This window comes from Odocoileus virginianus, chromosome 20, assembly GCF_023699985.2.
Source record: "Odocoileus virginianus isolate 20LAN1187 ecotype Illinois chromosome 20, Ovbor_1.2, whole genome shotgun sequence".
NCBI lineage: Eukaryota > Metazoa > Chordata > Mammalia > Artiodactyla > Cervidae > Odocoileus > Odocoileus virginianus.
The window spans coordinates 19648036-19667451 of record NC_069693.1 but is presented as its reverse complement, the minus strand read 5'-3'; the positions used below and the strand labels follow the sequence as shown (position 1 = coordinate 19667451).

The 19416-nt window shown below is 41.6% G+C and overlaps 1 long non-coding RNA gene across 1 annotated transcript in view; it reads left to right on the top strand.

Moving 5' to 3' along the window:
• Nucleotides 1–19416, top strand: part of LOC110139538 (uncharacterized) — a 62988-nt gene that overhangs the window by 31884 nt on the left and 11688 nt on the right. The window contains exon 2 of the long non-coding RNA XR_002314524.2: nt 4013–4233. This is a non-coding gene — a long non-coding RNA (uncharacterized lncRNA). The remainder of the gene's footprint in view (nt 1–4012; nt 4234–19416) is intronic.

Genomic DNA, 19416 nt, shown 5'->3' with positions numbered 1-19416 from the left:
GTCTTCCAGGCCTGCCTTCTGTAGAGGTTTCTGACAGTTGGTGGGCAAGGTGGGGTCATGAAGCCGCTTGCTTTAGAACTCAAGGAACCTCAGAACTTGTGCTGGCCCGCTTGTGGGTGGAGCTACCTTTTAAGGTAGGTGGTTGCAGGGCTGGGCATCCCAAATGTGGCGTTAACTTGCTAGTGGGCAGAGCCTGTTTTTTTACAGAGCTATCTGTGGAGTCTGAGTTGTTTCAAAGCTGGTGTTGGCCTATTGGTCAGTGGGTCTGGGTCCAAGGCCAGTTTTCTGAGGGGTCTAGAGTCTTAGAACTGGTATTGGCCTGCTGGTTCGTGAGGTTGGTGTCCTGGGGGATCCTAGGGCTGATGTTGACTTGCTGGTTGATAGAGGCAGGACATGGGGCCTCTGGCTACAGGGTCCTGGGAGTCTTGGTGGAGCTGGTGTCAGCTCACTAGTGTATGGGGCCAAATCCTGGGGCAGTTGGATGAGGGGCTCAAGGTGTGCCAGGGCTGGTGTTGGTCTGCTCGTGGGAGAGGCTGGGTGACCTTTGGGGTTGGCGCTGACCTTCTTGTAGGTGGGCGGTATCCTGACATGGCAGGCTGGGACGCTGTGGTGGTCCTGGTGCCCACTGGTATATGGAATGGGGCACACAGCATTCTGGGGCTGATGCCTGCCTCCTGATGCGTGGATTTGCGTACAGAGTTTCTGGTTGCAGGGACCAGGGGCTCCTGGGCCTAGTGCCAGTACACTGGTGTGTAGGACTATGTTCTGGGGCTTTTGATGAGTAAGGCCAGGTCCCACCATTTCCCACAGTCTTCTTCCGGCTTTCCTGAAAGGAAGTCCCACTGGCCTTCAAAGCCAATTTTTCTGGGGGCTTGTCTTTCCACTTCAGGACCCCTGGGCTGAGGATGCCTATGTGGGGCTTGGACCCCTTGCTTCTTGGGAAGAACTTCTGTAATTATCATAATTATTGTAACTTTCTTCTGTTTGTGGATCACCCACTTAGGGGTGCGGGTCTTGAATGTACCACATTGCCACCCCTCCTACTCATCTCATTGTGTCTCCTTCTTCATATCTTATAGTTGTATATCTTTTTGCTAGTCTTCCAGTCCTTCTTGTAAATAATTGCTTTGTAAATAGTTGTAGTTTTGGAGTGCCCACTGGAGGAGGTAAGCTCAGGGTCTTCCTACTCCTCCATACTACTGGTCACTCTTTTGTTGAGTGTATCTTTGATTAGCCTTTCTAGTAGTTGTGTTGGTTACATACATATCCAAGTCTACTGATGACTATACCATTTCAAATTAATTCAAGAAATTTTACCTCCTTTTACGTCCCTTTACCCTATCCATTTGCAATAAAATTATCTTATATGTTCTCTATATATATTAAAAATCACATTAGGCTATTCTTTTCTTCAATGATAAAGCATTATTTAAAGAACACAAGAGATGTAAATTTTGTGTTGACCTATGTTTTTGCCCTTATCATCTTCTTTCTTCCTTCCTGATATTTCAAAGTTCTTTCTTTTGTTATCTCTTTTCATTTTAGAGAACTTCCTTAGCCATTCTTTCAGGATAAGTTTGCTGGCAACGAATTCTCTTACTTTTCCTTCATTTGGGAATGTTTTATTCTCTCTGCATTCCTAAAAGATATTCTCACTGGATTTAGAAGTTTGGTTTAACAAATATTTTATTTCAGTTCTTGAAAAATATTGTGTCATTTCCTTCTGGTCTTTATGGTTTTTTATAATAAGTTGTTATCATTTGAGGCTTTTCCCCCTATTGCTGTATTAGTTGCTCAGTTGTGTCTGACTTTTCATGACCCCATGGATTCTGTCCATGGAATTCTGTAGTCAAGAATACTGGAGTGGGTTGCCATTTCCTTCTCCAGGGGCTTCTTCCTGACTCAGGGATTGAACCCAGGTCTCCTGAATTGCAGGTAGATTCTTTACCATCTGAGCCGCTAGGGAAGCACTTTTCCTCTATAGGTAATGCATTGTTCTTCCTCTAACTGGTTTCAACATTTTTGTTCTGTCTTTAATTTTCAGAGGGTTGATTATAATATGTTTTGGCATGAATTTCTTTGGGTTTACCCTATTTGGAATTTGCTTAGCTTTTTGAATCTATAGGTTATGTTTGTCATCAAATGTAGGAGTTTTCCAGGCATTATTTCTATGACTACCTTTTCAGCTTTTACCTCTTTCTCTTCTTCTTCTGGAACTCCAGTGACACAAAAGGTGGACTTTTTGTTTTGGTACCATTCACCCACTTGATGATATTTTGAATGTTAGTCTTTTTCCCGATATGCATAATACTATTTACTTTCAAAGTCATGAAAGAGCTGCTTTGTGCATTTTGTATAGATTTCACACTTGCAGTCAGTGGAAGAAATCAGATGGGATGTGTTTCCTTCACCTTACCTCATAAAATAAAACTCCTCATTTTATTTTGAATCTTTACCCAACTAGAAGGTCTAGAGAGAAAAAAACAATTTTATTTTTCTAATTCTGCAAGTTCTTGCCTTTCTATACTCTGTCTATGTTCTGATTGCAAAGTGGCTAGTGTTTGACTCTTACCTCTTTTTTACTATCTTACCATATACAACTAGATGTAATCAGTCAACACTTTAAAAACTCTTGCTGCAAGTCAGTTTTTCAATGTCAAAAGCAAGTTAATGTTTATTCCCTACGTTACCACGGGAATCAGTTTTTAACAACTTCTGGACCATTAGCAACATAAGCTTGAGTTAAGGGTTTCATTGCTGCTCTTCCAGCCTTATTCTCTACCAAGTTCTGAAGGTGATGCTACCTATTTTCAGGGGTTTGTTTCAGTATAGCCCCACCCTTAGGTACTGATTTCTATATCCATTTGCTTTTGAGGAATGACCACTCCAAAATTAAGTCCTTTAAAAAACCCAACTATTTGTCGTTTTTCATGAACTTAGGGCTCAGCTGCATGGTTTTGCTTAGTGGATTTTAGTTGGGTCTGCTAATGTTTCTGTGGTCAGGTAAAGGACCAACCAGAGGCAATTTAAATAGAACATTATTGGTTTTTCAGGGCAACAGAGGGACACACAGAAAGAACATGGATGCCACTCAACAGGCTGGCATCCATGGGAATCATGTGGTCATGGAGAATGCAACATCTCCTGGCCCCTTGGAGTTCCAAAATCTTAAATATATTCTTACTTATTATGGGACTCCATTCCAGACTCTTTTGCACCTCTCTTGGTGATAAAACATTCAGTGAGACATTCTAATCCATTTCTGGAAGGCTGTTAATTTATTTAGTCTTCTGTGACTCCTGTTAGCTCACCTGGGACTGTTTTTTGAGGCTTCATGAAGGTGAACATCGCAGCTGGATTGTTTCTGTCCTAATGAGGTCCTCAGTTTCTCTGCCACTGGCTTGAGTTAAACAGCTTCACGTAACAGCCCTAGACACCCTGAGACTGTCAGGTCCTTCTGTAGAGATCCAGAGATGATAGAAACACAAAGGGATGGTAGTAGACACATTTAAGATGGAGTTGAGTGTCAGAAAGTGTTCAGGGCCTTGAGGCAGGGAAGCCATCTCCAGGCAGTGGGCTTAGCAAGCCACTGTCCTATAAGTAAAACACATTGTCCTTTTTACTTTAATTTGCCTGTTTTTTTTTTTCTTTTTCTTTTTTTAAGTGAGATTAGGTCATCGCCTCTGCACTGCTTTCTCGAGAACTGACACTTTCAGTGCGAATGAAGCTAATGATGAGAGACAATATTTTAATGTTAATTAGATATTCCATGTGTCTTAGTTCATCAGAGAACCATTGCTCTTTTATGTATCAGATGAAAGCACAGCTCTTGCTTGGAGGAAAACAGAATACACAGAAAAAAATATTTTCAGTTTTGTAATTATTCAAATTATTGTTGCTTTTTAGAAAAATTCAGAAGACTTTGAGAGGGCAGAAGGATACTTAGCAATAACACAACTGCATGGCAGGAAGCCACTGAAGAGCCTCAAAGACCCTCTTCGTTCTCTTTCAGAAAACATTGTTAAAAGCTGTAATCTCCAATTAGGAAACAATCTCTCCAAGAGTTACTCGGAGTGGCCTTGTTAGATGAACGAGAGGTGGTAGGACCAAGCCTCCTTCTGAATGGGCCTACCCAGGAGAAAAGAGCCAAAAAGCATGCAAGAAGTCCCCTGGGTCCTTTGGACTCTAAAGTGTCAACACTCAAGTTGGAAGAAAAACACTGGCATAAACATGGTGAGTAAATACCTCTTTAAGTTCACTTAAAAATGATCAGAAAAATAATGAAGACAATTCTGTTCTCTCTGTGAGTTCCATTTGCCCATCAATAAAATGAACATATTGAACTAACTCAGGAACTCTAAATAAAAGCTGTAGCCTTGTCTTCTCTAACCTCTAAGATATATAGTTCAGTTACTAGGTCAAGGTGGAGGTTTTTAAATTGCCTGTGTCCAAATGATCCTGTTACTGATTGGAGTATGTTGCACCCTTCTGGCAGGTTGTCCTGTCAACTGTCCTTCAGTTTTGGAATTAGCTGACCTTACTTGATAGCTGAATGTGTTTTGTCGCTCAGTCATGTCCAATTCTTTGTGACACTATGGACTGTAACCTGCCAGGCTCCTCTGTCCATGGGGAGTCTCCAGGCAAGAATACTGGAGTGGGCTGTCATGCCCTCCTTGAGGTGAATAAATGAGTGAATTAATGGTTGACATTTATGGATAAAAGACTTATTTATTGTTTTTATTTTTTACTTTTGAAGTTTTTTGCAAAAATTTGAAATAATTTTGGATTTACAAGTTGCAAAGAGTCCTTTTACCCAGTTTCCCTTAATGTTGATTTTTTTGCATAATTATGGTAGACTTGTTGAAACATTTATGAATTACTATTAACTAATCCAAACTTTATTTGGATTTCATCACTTTTCCCTCTAATGCCCTTTTCCTGTTCCAGGATCCGATGCTACTGTATAGCATTCAGAAAATTTTATATTTGTGTGTAAATTCCTTATGCCAGGTACTGTTTTGTTGAGTTTATGAATCAAAGAATGGTTCATGGCCCCCACTCTCCAGAAACACATGAGCCTGGAGGTAGAACCATATGCACAGAAAAATTCAAGCATCCTTGTTCCTAGATCATCAAGACATAATGCATGAGGTTTGGGGGCAGATGGTTCAACCTGACCAGGTAAGGCCTTGTGTATTGGCAGCCTTGAAATGTGGTGGGTATGTGGACTTCTTCACCTCGGATTCTCTGACCAGGACCACTAAGTGTATGGGGTCAGTAAGTCAAATTCCTGAAAAATAGCTCAGCAAGTTGCTCTCCACCATGTATCCAATGTATCTTTCTTTTGCTTCTTTGCATTAGGCAGACTCAACTTGGAGTGTATGGATAATTACTCATTTTCAGAAACAATAACCCAAATAAAATTGGCAAAACTTTTTAAATGATTAACATTACTTGTAGTTAGTGTGGGAAAATGGACACTCCATTGAACTGCCTTTGGAAGAAAAACCTGATGCATTCTTCAAGGGAATTTGTATTTTATGTCATCAAAATATGCCTACTCATTGACCCAGTTAGCCCAAAAGTTACTAGGTATGGTATTGTTTACAATAGCAACACATTAGAAGAAACAAACATTTAGCCAAGATTATTTAGACAAAGTATAGAATACACATATAAAATTAATGCATATCTTAAAAATGAATTATAAAAAAATATTTCATGACACAAATGGTTATGTAATACTACTCCAAAGAAAGAATTTTACAACTAGTCATATACAGTATTACTTATTTTTATTTATATATATGTTTGTATCTTGAACATTTCTCTTACTAAATATATCAGTAGTGCTTTTCTCTGGCAGGTGGGAATTATTAAAACCAGCTTTACTGAGATAAAGTTTGCAAAGCACACAATTCCTACAATTAAGCTGTGCAATTCAGATTTTAGTACATTTACAAGGTTATACATTACAACCTGTAAAAGTGAACATACACAGGTTGTACATTTTCATCAAAGATGAAAAGATGGTGGAGTAGAAGGACGTACACTCATCTTCTCCTGCGAGAGCTCCAAAATTGCAACTCGCCGCTGAACAACTGTAGACAGGAGAATGTTGGATCCCTGAAAAAAGATACCTCACATCCAAGGGCAAAGGAGAAACCTCAACAAGATGGTAGGAGGGAAATTCTAAATGTTCAAGCTGGATTTAGAAAATGCAGAGGAACCAGAGATCAAATTGGTAGCATCCTTGGATCATAGAAAAAGCAAGAGAATTCCAGAAAAATATCTACTTCTGCTTCATTGACTACACTAAACCCTTTGACTGTGTGGGTCACAACAAACTGGAAAATTCTGAAAGAGATGGGAATACCAGACCACCTTCCTTGCCTCTTGAGAAATCTGCAGGTCAAGAAGCAACCAGACATAGAACAATGGACTGGTTCCAAATTGGGAAAGGAGTATGTCAGGGCTGTATATTGTCACCCTGCTTATTTAATCTATATGCAGAATGCATTGTACGAAGTGTCAGGCTGAATGAAGCACAAACTGGAATCAAGATTGCCGGGAGAAATATCAATAACCTCAGATATGCAGATGACACCACCCTTATAGCAGAAAGTGAAGAGGATCTAAAGAGCCTCTTGATGAAAGTGAAAGAGGAGAGTGAAAGAGCTGGCTTAAAACTCAACATTCAGAAAACGAAGATCATGGCATCTGGTCCCATCACTTCATGGCAAATAAATGGTGAAACAGAGAGAGACTTTATTTTCTTGGGCTCCAAAATCAGTGCAGATGGTGACTGCAGCCATGAAATTTAAAGATGCTTACTCCTTGGAAGAGAAGTTATGACAAACTTAGACAGCATATTAAAAAGCAGAGACATTACTTTGCCAACAAAGGTCCATCTAGTCAAAGCTATAGTTTTTCCAGTAGTCATGTATGGATGTGAGAGTTGGAACATAAAGAAAGCTGAGTGCCAAAGAATTGATGCTTTTGAACTGAGGTATTGGAAAAGACTCTTGAAAGTCCCTTGTGCTTCACGGAGATCAAACCAGGCAATCCTAAAGGAAATTAGTCCTGAATATTCACTGGAAGGACTGACGCTGAAGCTCCAATATTTTGGCCACCTGATGCAAAGAACTGACTCATTGGAATAGACCCTGATACTGGGAAAGATTGAGGACAGGAGGAGAAGGGGATGACAGAGGATGAGATGGTTGTATGGCATCACTGACTTGATGGACTTGAGTTTGAGCAAGCTCCAGGAGTTGGTGGTGGACAGAGAAGCCTGACATGCTGCAATTCAGGGGCTTGCAGAGTCAGGCAAGACTGAATGACTGAACTGAACTGAAACTTATCATCACAATCTAATTTTAGAACACTTTCTTCACCCTAAAAAGAAATCCTGCAATACAGTTGCTCCCTATTATACTTTCCTACAAGTCCTGGGAACCTGAACCATTAACTTACATTTGTTCCTGTTGTTTTGCCCGTTATGGACATTCCAGATCAGTGGAATCAAGATGTGGCCTTTGGGGACTGACTTCTTTCAGTTAGTCAGTTCAGCCATGGTTCAGCCATGTTGCAGCATGTATCAAGTAATATATTCCTTTTTATTGCTGGATTAAAATAATACACTTTTTGTATATACCACAGTTACTTTTTTTATTCATCATTTGATAGGTGTGGATTGTTTCCTTTTTGTAGCTATTATGAATAATGCTGCTATAAATGTTTGTGTACAACATTGTGTAGGAGCTCTACTTTTACATATTGGGTATATACCTAGGAGTGAAATTGTGAGGTCACATGATAATTCCATGTTTAACTTTTTGAGGACTTCCAAACTCTTTTGTAAAATGGCTGCAGAGTTTTACATTCACACCAGAAATGCGCGAGGGTTTCAATTTCTTCACATTCTCATCAACACTTGGCATTGCCTGTCTTTTTAAATACATTCACTGTGTTATATGCCAAGTGGTTTCTTAGAGTTTTGCTTTGTAGGTCCTTAAAGTCTAAGGATGTTGAACATCTTTATATGTACTTATTGGACTTTGTGTATCTTCTTTAGCAAATTGTCTATTTGGATTATGTGGCCAATTTTTAATTGGGCTATTCATCTTTTTATTATTAAGTTTGTTATTAAGTAGTATGAATTCTTTTGAGCTTCTCTAGATATTCTTGATATAAGTCACTTATAAGATATATGATTTTCAAATATTTTCCCTCATTCTGTGTGTTACCTTTTCACTTTTTTGATTATATAATTCGTAACACAGAAATTTTTACTTTGACAAAATCCAATTTATTTATTTTTCTCTTTTGTCCCTGCTTCCCTGGTGTCTCAGATAGTAAAGAATCTGCCTGCAAGGCAGGAGACCGGAGTTCGATCCCTAGGGTGAGAAGGTTCCTTGGAGGAGGGCATGGCAACCCATTCCTAGTATTCTTGACTGGAGAATCCTATGGACAGAGGAGTCTGGAGAGCTACAATCCATGGGGTCACAAAGAGTCGGACACGACCAAGTGACTTAGGCTGCATGCTTTGGGTTGTTGCATCTGAGAACATTTCCTAACACAAATCACAAAAATTATTGCGTGTTTTCTCCTAAGAACTTTATAGATATAACTTTTGCATTTAAATTTATTACCAGTGTTGAGTTATTTTTTACATCTAAGTGTAAGGTAGGGATACAGCTTCTTTCTTCCACATGTGGATATACAGTTGTTCTAGCACCATTTGTTGAAAAGACAAATCTTTCTTTATTGAATGGTCTTGGCACCCTTGTCAAAACTCAGTGGAATAGTTTGCATATATATATATACAAGGATTTATTTATTGGACTGTTGTCTCTATATCTTATACCACTACCACACTCTCTCAATTACTGCCCTTTGTAATAAGTTGTGAAATAGGTAACCTTGTAGTAAGTTATGAGATATGTGAGTTCTTTTCTAAGATTATTTTGGCTATTCTTGATCATAAATTTCTGCAATTTCTACAAAAATGTGGCTGCATTTTGAAAGGGATTTTATCAAATCTGAAGACCAATTTGGACAGTTTTAAGTCTTCTTATCCATGATCATGGGATATCTTTGCCTTTATTTATATTTTCTCTGATTTTTCAACAATGTTTTGTACTTTCCATTATACAAATTTTGTACCTTTTTGTTTAGTTTCTTTCTAAGTAATTTATTATTTCTGATGTTATTGAAAATGAAATTATTTTCTTAATTTCATTTTCAGACTGTTTATTGCCAGTGTATGAAAATTAAATTGTTTTTTGTATATTGATCTTATATTCTACAACTTTGCTGAACTCATTTATCAGTCCTAATAGGTGTGTGTGTGTGTGTGTGTGTGTGTGTGTGTGTGTGTATTTATGTGTGTGTATTCCTTAATTGTCTCTGTATACCAATAGAAAAATTTATGCTTTCTCCTTTCAAATCCTGGTGCTTTTCTTTTCTTTTTAGTCTAATTTTCCTGGCTAAGACTTGAGTAGAATATGTTGTGAAGTGGCAAGAGAGTCCTTTTTCCTATCTTTATTTAAGGGCAGAATACATTCCTCCTCCCACCATCAATTTTAATATTCTTGAATTTCTAAAAATCTTTCTTCCCTTGCTTACACGTATTTGTTAAATTTTATATAAGGTACTAGCACTTTTGCAATTTAAAAGTTAGTAAGAAAAAGGGATAAATGTCAAAGATTTTAACAGCTCATATTCGGGGTTTGTGGTGGGACAAATATAAAACAGGAGTCTGAATGACCTGCTTTTGCTGTGGGGACCATGCATTGGTGTTTTCATATTTCTGTTTTCCCTGCTGATCCAAAGAGGCCAACCAACAAGCAGTAGGGCAGAGAGGAGCAGAAGCTATCCATGAATTTGAGAACCACGCCACACTTTCCAAGGAAGCAAGGGAGAGAGAGTACCAGAGTCAGGAAATACACTGCTAAAAAAAATGGGTGGTCATAAGCAAATGAACTGGGTGTTGTCAAAAGGGCTTTCTCTGGTGGTTTAGTGGTAAAGGAATCCACCTGCCAATGCAGGCTATGCAAGAGATGCAGGTTCAATCTCTAAGTCAGGAAGATCTCCTGGAGAAGAAAATGGCAAACCAGTCCAGTATTATTGCCTGGGAAATCCCATGGGCAGAGGAGGCCTGGCGGGCTACAGTCTATGGCTCGCAAGAGTAGGACACGACTTAGTGATTAAATCATGAAAGCAGGTTGAGTTTCCCCAAAAGCAGACCCTGAAACAAGAATCTAAGTGCAAGTCATTTATTGGAGAGATGATCCTGGGAAAATCCAGGGTGGGAAAGAGGAAGGAAAATTGGAAAGGGACGGAACCAAGGCAGAGTGTGTCAATGTGTAAGATATGTCAGTGGGCAACTGGGGACTCCAGAAAACCATAAACACACCTCAGGGTGGTCCCATCTGAAGGTCAAGGAAGCTGGGGTGTTTACTGTCAACTATCACTTGTCCTTTGAGACACAGGAGGCACATACCTTGCCCAGTACATCAGGCCTGACTGAGGGGCTCAATGCTCCTGTGGCCAGTGAAGACCTGCGGGCAGAGTCGCAGGGCTGACAGTGAAAGCCCTGTTCCTGTTTGGGAACTGGAAGTGCCGAGGGGATATACCATCTGCTACGGGAGTGAACGGCTTTTATTCAATGGTCCTCTCTGTTGTAGTCAGTTGCTAAGTTGTGTCTGACTCTTTTGCAACCCCATGGACTGTAGCCCACCAGGCTCCTCTGTCCATGGAATTCTCCAGGCAAGAATACTGGAGTGGGCAGCCATTCTCTTCTCCAGGGGTTCTTCCCGACTCAGGGAGTGAACCCAGGTGTCCCACACTGCAGGCAGATTCTTTATTATCTGAGCCACCGGGGAAGCCTTACCTGGCCCTGGGTCCTCCTTAATCAACTGTCTGTTTAAGGAATGTAAAATATAGTGTGGTTTCCGTAGTTTAGATGATCATACTTTGCAACAAACTTTGAATTTTGGATAAGGGAACCATTTATTATCCATCCCCCCTACCCACTCCTCTTCATTTGCATTTCACCTCGGGTCAGAAATAGAATGGGGGTGCCGTAGAGTTTTGTAGACTTGACCAAGAAAACACAAATGGGTCCAGGTTGCACCTCTGTAGTTGGCAGGTGTGAGTCTGGGGCCATGCTTAGAAATAATGGGAAAGGTTTTAACTAAAACAAGCCAAGCACTGTGTCCCTGCAGCTGAGGTGGGGATGGACACAAGTGGGGGCACAGGCCTTCCAGTCTTTAAGAAAAGAGATCCCTGAGTGCTCTGTGACCCTGGCGAACTAGTCTTGTGAAAGATCCCTCATCAAGGCTCTTTGATGAACAGAATCATAACTCAAACTCACCTCGAAGGAAAGGGAATCTGTTGGTTCACTTCAATGGGAAGTTCCAGGGGTGCCCTCAGACAGAGTCATCAACAAAGTCACTAGGATCCAGAGTGTCCCCCTCTCCGTTCTCCTTGCCTGTGAGCTTCACTCTCAGGCAGGATGTCCTCCGGAGGTGTCCCCTGGAAAGTCCAGAATGACGTGCTCCAAGTCTATCAACTCCAAGTGGGAAAACGTCTTCCTCCTTAGCTCCAACAAAAGGCAAGTGTTAGGTTACCTTGGCCTAGTTCAGGTCATCTGCCCTTCCTGCAACAGCAACCCTAGGGGGACATGGTTTGACTGAGCAGGACTAGATTCTGCATTCATTCCTAGAGGGAGGAGGTGAGGAAAGTTGGATGAAAACTGCGTGGACAGATAAGAGAAGATATCTCCCCACTCCTTACCCCCAAAAAGAAAAAAAAAAAAGAGAGAGAGAGAGAGAGAGAGCTGCTGTCAGATGCACATGTGACACTGAGCAAGCCAAAATGACCGAACTCCAGGTTGCAACGAAAGGCAGTGTTCTCTGCCTATAGGCACCATCTTCTGCCTTAAGATCCATTAATCCATTTATTCTTCCTTCTCTATTCTCTGTCTATATAGAGAGACTTAAATTTATGTATATATATATACATATATATTTATACTTAAACCTATTATGTAACAGGCATTGAGCTAGCCAGAGAACCATCAATCATATTAACACAAGGCTAAGTGTATATTTAAATGAAAATGGTGTGTAGAGACCAGAAAGCTAATCTAACCACTGATCACAGAGGTTCCTCCCTTGTTGCCCATTTACTGATCCAGCTGGTGCCAGCTGACTCATCTCCAGCAAGAGGGCTTGTCCTCAAATTCAACCTCCCATGGGCCAAAGGTCGCTAAGGTCTTCCATGGCTGGGCAGCTGTCATATCCTAGACACTGCTGTAAACAATATAAAATAAATAAGCAAAATATTACTTATAAAGCATTGATGAGTATATAATCATAGTAAGCTATTTGACGCAATCTCAATAATTGCAAAGAAAGCAACAAAAAGCATTAAGGATGTAGAACATTTAAACAAAGCTAGTATGATATGCTCATGGTCATATATACAGAGAGCCCTAAAACCAACAAAAATAGAACATGTTATTTTCAAGCGTATGTGAAATACTAACCCAAATGACAATATTCCAGTTCATGAAGTTTGTCTCAGAAGATGCCAAAGTGTTAAATATCATAGACGCAACATTCTCTGACTATAAAGGAACCATTTTAAAAATTAGTAACAAATATAAGTTAAAAAAACCCACAGTTTTAGGGGGAAAATATATGTTTCTAAATAAATCATGAGTCAAAAAAAGTAAAAATGGAAATTTGACAATATTTAAAGTTGAACAAAAATGAAAATGTTACATGCTAAGCCAGAGCAAAATATATACTCTTAAAAACTTGTGGTAGAGAAAGAATCCTGGAACATACTGAAAATTTTAAAAAAAAAAAGTAGAGTAAATCAAAGAATATAGAAAAATAAGCAATAAAGGTAAGAGAAAATATTAATGAAACAGAAAAAAAAGAAGTGATAAAAATAATCAAATCTTTTCTGTTTTTTTTGAGAAGATTATAAAAATAGACAAACCTCTGGCAAGACTGAGCAAGGCAAAAAAAGATCAAGTACAAATAATTTTAGGCCTGAAAAAGGAGCCACAACTACAGATATTGTAGAGATGTAAAAAAATAGAAAATACTTGGAAATTTCACGGCTCTAAATTTGAAAACAGACAAAAAATATTTTTTTAGAAAAAGACTTCTGAAAACTGACTCAAGATGGGGAGAAAATCTTTACTATGTATTTATATCTATATCTATAAATAGATAGATATAGATAGACAGATATCTGTCAAAGGACTTGTATGAGGAATACACAAATAGCTAACTATCATTATATAAGAAGACAGCTTAATTTTTTTAAAAGGCAAAAGATTTGAACAGACACTTCAAATAAGGAGACATGGTTGCCAATAGTCACATGAAGAGTACTCAATATTAGTATCTCTGATGAAATGCAAATCAATACAACAATAAAATATCATTTCATACACAGCAGAATGGCTAAAATTAAAATTCCCAAAACATCAGATGCTGGCGAGGATGTGGAACAAAAGAACTCTCTTATATTGTTGGTGGAATATAGAATGCTAAAACTACTTTAGAAAACTCTTTGGCAGCTTTTTTTTTTATAAAGTTAATCATGGGCCTATCATAGGACTAAGCAATTATACTTCAAAGTAATTATTCTAAGAGATGTACACCAATGTTTACACCAGTTGTATACCAGAAGTACCTAATAACAGCCCCAAACTGAGATAACATAAGTATCTATCAAGAGAGAAATGGATAAACAAATTATGTGTATTCATACAGTGCAACTTTACCTAGCAAGAAAAAGAATGAACCACTGATAAACCAGTAACACAGATAAATCTCAACAAAAATTACTTTGAGTGAAAGAAGCCAGACACAAAATAATGCATACTCTGTGATTTTTTAAGATGATGTTCTACAAGAGGCAAAACTAGCTTGTGATGAAAGAAGTGATAGCAGTTATTGTCTGGGAAGAGAGTGAGGAGCATTAGCTCTTTAGGGAGAGATTTACATGAGGGATTTTTCCATAGTGATGAAAATATTCTATATCTTCATGGGGATGTGGGTTATGTGGGTGTATGCATTTGTCAAAATCTATCAAACTGTATACTTAGAACCTGTATGTCACAATATATAATTTATACCTCAATAAAATATCTTAAAAACGGACTGAACAAAAGAAAAGGAAAATGGTTAAATATCTGCGCACACATATATGCGCACACACACATACATACTGGACCTTCCCAGGAAGCTCAGTGGTTAAGAATCTGCCTGCCAATGCAGGAGACACAGGAGACTTGGGCTTGATCCCTGGGTTGGGAAGAAGATACCCTGGAGAAGGAGATAGCAACCCACTCCAGTATTCGTGCCTGGAGAATCCCATGGACAGAGGAGCCTAGTAGGCTATAGTCCCTGGGGTCATGAAGAGTCGGATAAGACTGAACAACTGAGCATTCATGCATGCATACATACAGAGAGCTAGCAAATGCGCCTACGTGGTTTTACAAAGGTCTACCAACCCTCAAGGAATAGTGTCCTCGGTAGCAATGATTCCACAAGCTGGGGATACTTCCTCCAGGCCAATAGCAAGGATCCTCTGCACCTCAGTATGTGGGGTAGGAAGGCTTATGGACCACAGCTATGTACAGGGAGGGCGGACCAGAAGGAAGCTGGAGGACTCAAAGGGCCATACCTGCTGGGCCCTGGAAGCACATGGGGCAGACAGACGTTGGTGGCTGACTGCTGAAATGTCACATCCCCCTAAAGTCCCTTCTTTCTTGCTAATAAAACCTTAATTTCATTGAGGTAAGAGTCACCCTCAACTCCAGGAGATGAAGCTTCATTAGTGTAACCAATGGAAACACCATTCTTCTTACCTTGATTGGTTTCAGGGCTGACAGGGGACACGATTCTGGCCAATGGGATGTGAGTGGAGTCTGCTAGTAGAGAGGCAGGAGTGGGTGGGGAGGCTCTCAGAAATCTTTCCTGGACTTTATAAAGGGCAAGGAAAAGGGATATTCTGTCCTCTGGCTTTGGGCACTGCTGTGTGTGAATGTGATGCTCCGAGTGCCTTCCTGCAGACATCTTGGGCCCTGGGGGACCATCTCCCAGCAAAAAGCCAATGTGGAGGATGCCAGGAAAGCTGGCAGGATGCTACATCCTTGATGACATTACCAAACCACTAAATTAACCAATTCTTTATGGAAGATCATAAATGCTCTTGTTGTTTGAGTCATTTTAAGCTAATTTTGTTACTCTATCACTTGCTGCCTAAAGCATCATAAATAATTCTTCAGAATGAGGATTTGAATACTTATTTGATTTGAGTAACAAGAAACTACTTTTAAATTTTAAGCCCAGGATGGGACTGACATGCTTAGGTTATGGTCTAAAATGATCACTGCCTGCAGAGTGGACTGGGGGAGAAGGAAAGAAGAACTGATGTGAATAGCCTCCAGAAGAGATGAGGACAATGACACTTTGGACTTTGATGGTAGAAGTGATAATGGAGAGAAGTGAATGGATTCGCACCTATTTAGGAAGAAAAATTTCCTATGTTGCTTCCTTCAGAAAGCCTCTGACTTTCTCAACTAGATTCTGGTTTTAAACTCTCCTTCCTCTAAGCCCTCCAGTGATGGTGTATGACCTTCGCTTTGGGCACCGGTTTTGTCTTATATGGACTTCCCTGGTGGACAGTGAAGAATCTGCCTGCAGTGCAGGAGACCCAGGTTCAATCACTGCGTCGGGAAGATCCCCTGGAGAAGGGAGTGGTTACCCTCTCCAGTATTCTTGCCTGGAGAATTCCATGAACAGAGGAACCTTTCTATTTTATATCATTCGAACATGCCCCCCTCATCCCCGCAACATGACCTGTGAATTCTCCGAGGATGGAGAGCCAACCTCTTCCATTTCTTTGTCCCATGTGTGCCCAACACAGTGCCTGACACTCAAGATAAATCAGCCATTGCTCCGCTTGCCTGAAAGAAGACAGGCTCTGTGCAAGCTTCACCTTCACTCTGGTCCACCCACCCACCCATCCATCCATACTTCTCAACAGGGATCTGTGTGCTGTGAGGCACAGGGCCAACTCAGGGGCGAGAGGAGCAGTGAGAGAGGCCCCTACCCTCCATGCACAGGTCCACGTGGGGAGGCCAGCCTTGCCTCTGCAACCTTGGGAAAACCTTTCCTGTCAAACAGGTGGGGCCGGGGTAGGGGCTGATCACTGAGGTTGAAGGGTGACCTCCTGGGTGAAGGGTGGCCTGCCTTCTTCACCGGCTCCCGATGTCTCACTTTGTTCCTGGGAAATGAGTTCCATTGCAAGAGACTGGGAGTGGCAGACTGAGGAACCTGCTCCAACAGAGATCCAAACGAAGCTTTGCATTGTAAAACGTTTCTTTCTCTACAGATTCACATTTTGTGCTTTCAGTGAGAAATGGAAAGCAGGGCTGTTGGCTTTTGAGGATTGTTTATTTCAAGGAAGCAGGTAGATGGTGGCGATGGATGGTGATGGATCCATTCTCAGACAATAGCCATTGTTTGTGGTCGGGCTGAACGCGCGGCTGCACCCCGGGTTCCTGGCCTCCCCTGGGCCCCCTCTACACCTGGGGCACCAGAGTGGACAGACCCTTTGCAGGTTGCCCAGCTCCAAGACATACCAGAAGGACATAAATAATCAGCCACCGATCCTTCAGCTCGACTATAAAAAGCATGCATATGCTCTGTGCAGGTTTTCTTAAGGTAAGGGACAGAGCCTGGGCAACGCTGAGCTTCTGGAGCTGCCCATATGGGGAGGCGGTCTTTCACCGATGATTCTGCAGACAGAAATTGCCCATCTGCACTGTTTGCAGGTGTTTTGAATGATTATATTATTAGCTCTGTCTGTTCAACTTTGCTTTTTTATGGTGGCTTTAGTATTGCAGTAAAAAAAAAAAAAAGAGAGAAGAAGAAAGAAAAAAAAAGAAATATAAAGGCAGCCATCTGGTTCTCGGTTTGTGATAGCACTCTGTCAGGGAAGGGGGACGAAGCATCCCCTGCTATCTGGGGGGTGGGGTACACACAGGGTAGACCCTCATTCTGCCCTTTTCCGAGACAGGAGAATTTGGGGGAGGCGAGGTCTTTCATTACACTGAAGGCAGCTGATTTATTTCCTCATTTCTCTTCTTCCCACCACCTTGATGCTTTGCCATTGCCTTGCAGCTCACCTGGGTACTGGAATTGGTGATCAGCATGTCCCCCAAAGTCTCAGCCTGGCCACGAGAACTGCCTGGGTATGTCAGTGAGGCCCCAGGGGGCTGTGCTGAGCTGTCCATCCTCCCAGTGGTTCTGTATCTTGATATAATCTGTGCTGTTACCTGGGATGCTTTGCAGGGCTCTTCAACTGCAGGTAGAAAGACGAAGATGTATTGGATTATCCATGTATGGGTAATTCATCAGGGAAATGCTCTCTGTGTCAGATGGCGCTGAGCAGGGTTATTTAGGGTTGAGCAGTCCATCCAGGGTTGGCAGGTTGCCAGGAGTCCTGAAGCCAGCCAGGTCATGGTGCATCCACACCACAGGAGATTCCAGGCAGATCTCCAGTCACAGTTGAGCCAGAGGGTGTCACCCAGCTTTCCACTGCTTTGGACGAAAAGAGAATTCTGTAGACTTCCCCCCGCCCCTAGACAGACAGAAACAATGCTCTGATGTAATCTGAAGAAGCAAAAAGGAGTCTGACACCCAACCTGCTCTTCCCTCCAGGTGCCCCAGGCCAAACATGCCTGTATGCTAAATCGCTTCAATCATATCCAACTCTTTGCAACTCTGTAGACTGAAGCCCAGGAGACTCCTCTGCCCATGGGATTCTCCAGGCAAGAATACTGGAGTGGGTTGCCATTTTCTTTTCCAGGGGATCTACCCAACCCAGGGATTGAACCCCCGTCCCCTGTGGCTCCTGAATTGGCAGGCAGATCCTTTACCACTGAGCCACCTGGGAAGCCCCCCGGACCAGACAACCATTGAATTACATGTATCACTGATCCCTGTGGATTCTCTTCTGCAACACGCAGTTGTGCTGGTAGATGGTGACGGGTGAATGCACAAGTCAGGTGAATGGCAGGGGCAGCATTAGGCCATGATACGTCTTAGAGATCCAAAAGGAGGAGGTGGGAGGAAGGGTCTAAAGAGAAAGAGGAGATTCCTTGAAACCATACTTCCTTGATGTTTTGTTCTCAATGAGCAGAACCCCACCCAAATGCACCAGAAACAGAGGTTTACTGGGTATCCAATTGGGATGGGAACTAAATTCTGTTCTTTTCACTTTTCTCTCCCCACTGCACTTCACTTCCAAAAGCAAACTAAGCACTTTGTCTTTCCCTTTTCGGGTATACATGCAAGTTTAAAGCTGTGGGTAATCCCTCTTCCTTTGTTTTATTCAAGCTCAAGTCATGAGGACTGTGCCCGGAGTGGGGGTTCCTTAAGGTAGATGAAGACCCTGGAAAGCAGCTAGGGAGAGAGAGAGTGTCCCTCAGTCTGGAAAGAAAACAGAACTTGGTGGTCCTCAAGTGGCCAGTGTGACCTCCTTGCTTGTTGGAAGTGCCTGAAGCTGATAAGACCTTGAAGGGGATGACTTCATGGGGTACCTGGTGGGGATACAGCTAAGTCCTTATGGTTCCCAGGCTTGGCAACGGAGCACAGGAGCAGACGAAGTAGCAGTAATTAAGGCACCATGCAACGGTGGACCATGGGCAAACTGGGGGTAACTGTTACGGAGGGAAGAAAGAAGGCCCCTTCCTGGGATGCTTTGCTTTGCATAACATTTCAGAGGTTTGTCCAACCATGAAGAGGTGGGGTAAGTAGCAAACAGCTGTATAAAAATGCCTGAATTGAGGACTTCCCTGATGGTCCAGCGGTCAAGACTCCACTCTTAGAATGCAAGGGCCAAGGGTTCAATCCCTGGTCAGGGAATGAAGATCCCTGCATGCTGCGTGGTGTGGCCAAATTAAAAAAAAAGCAAAAACAAAACTGAAATGGTGCATTCTTATTGAATGAAGTGATCGAGAATTAAGGCCTAGTATCTTTGATTAGAGTAATATTGAGAAATGAGCTACTTCTGGTTTTTGAGCCTGGAGCTGCAAATTCACATTTGACATTTGAGAGGTGTCAGAATAAAGCCCAGAAAAAGACAAAATCGGGAGCCACAAAGAGCTGGGAGCAAGAGGACCCATGGCCTTCAACAGGAGGAGTCTGTGGAGGTAGGCTCCAAGGTCCAAGTCAGATGCGCAGCACTACATTGCATTGCAGAGAACAAAGCATGAAAGAGCAAGATACTGGCTGAGGATTTCACACTGTTGAGAACACTCTTAAGGGGGCAGACTGCCTGGTTTGAATTTTGAGTTTTCTATTTATTAGTTGT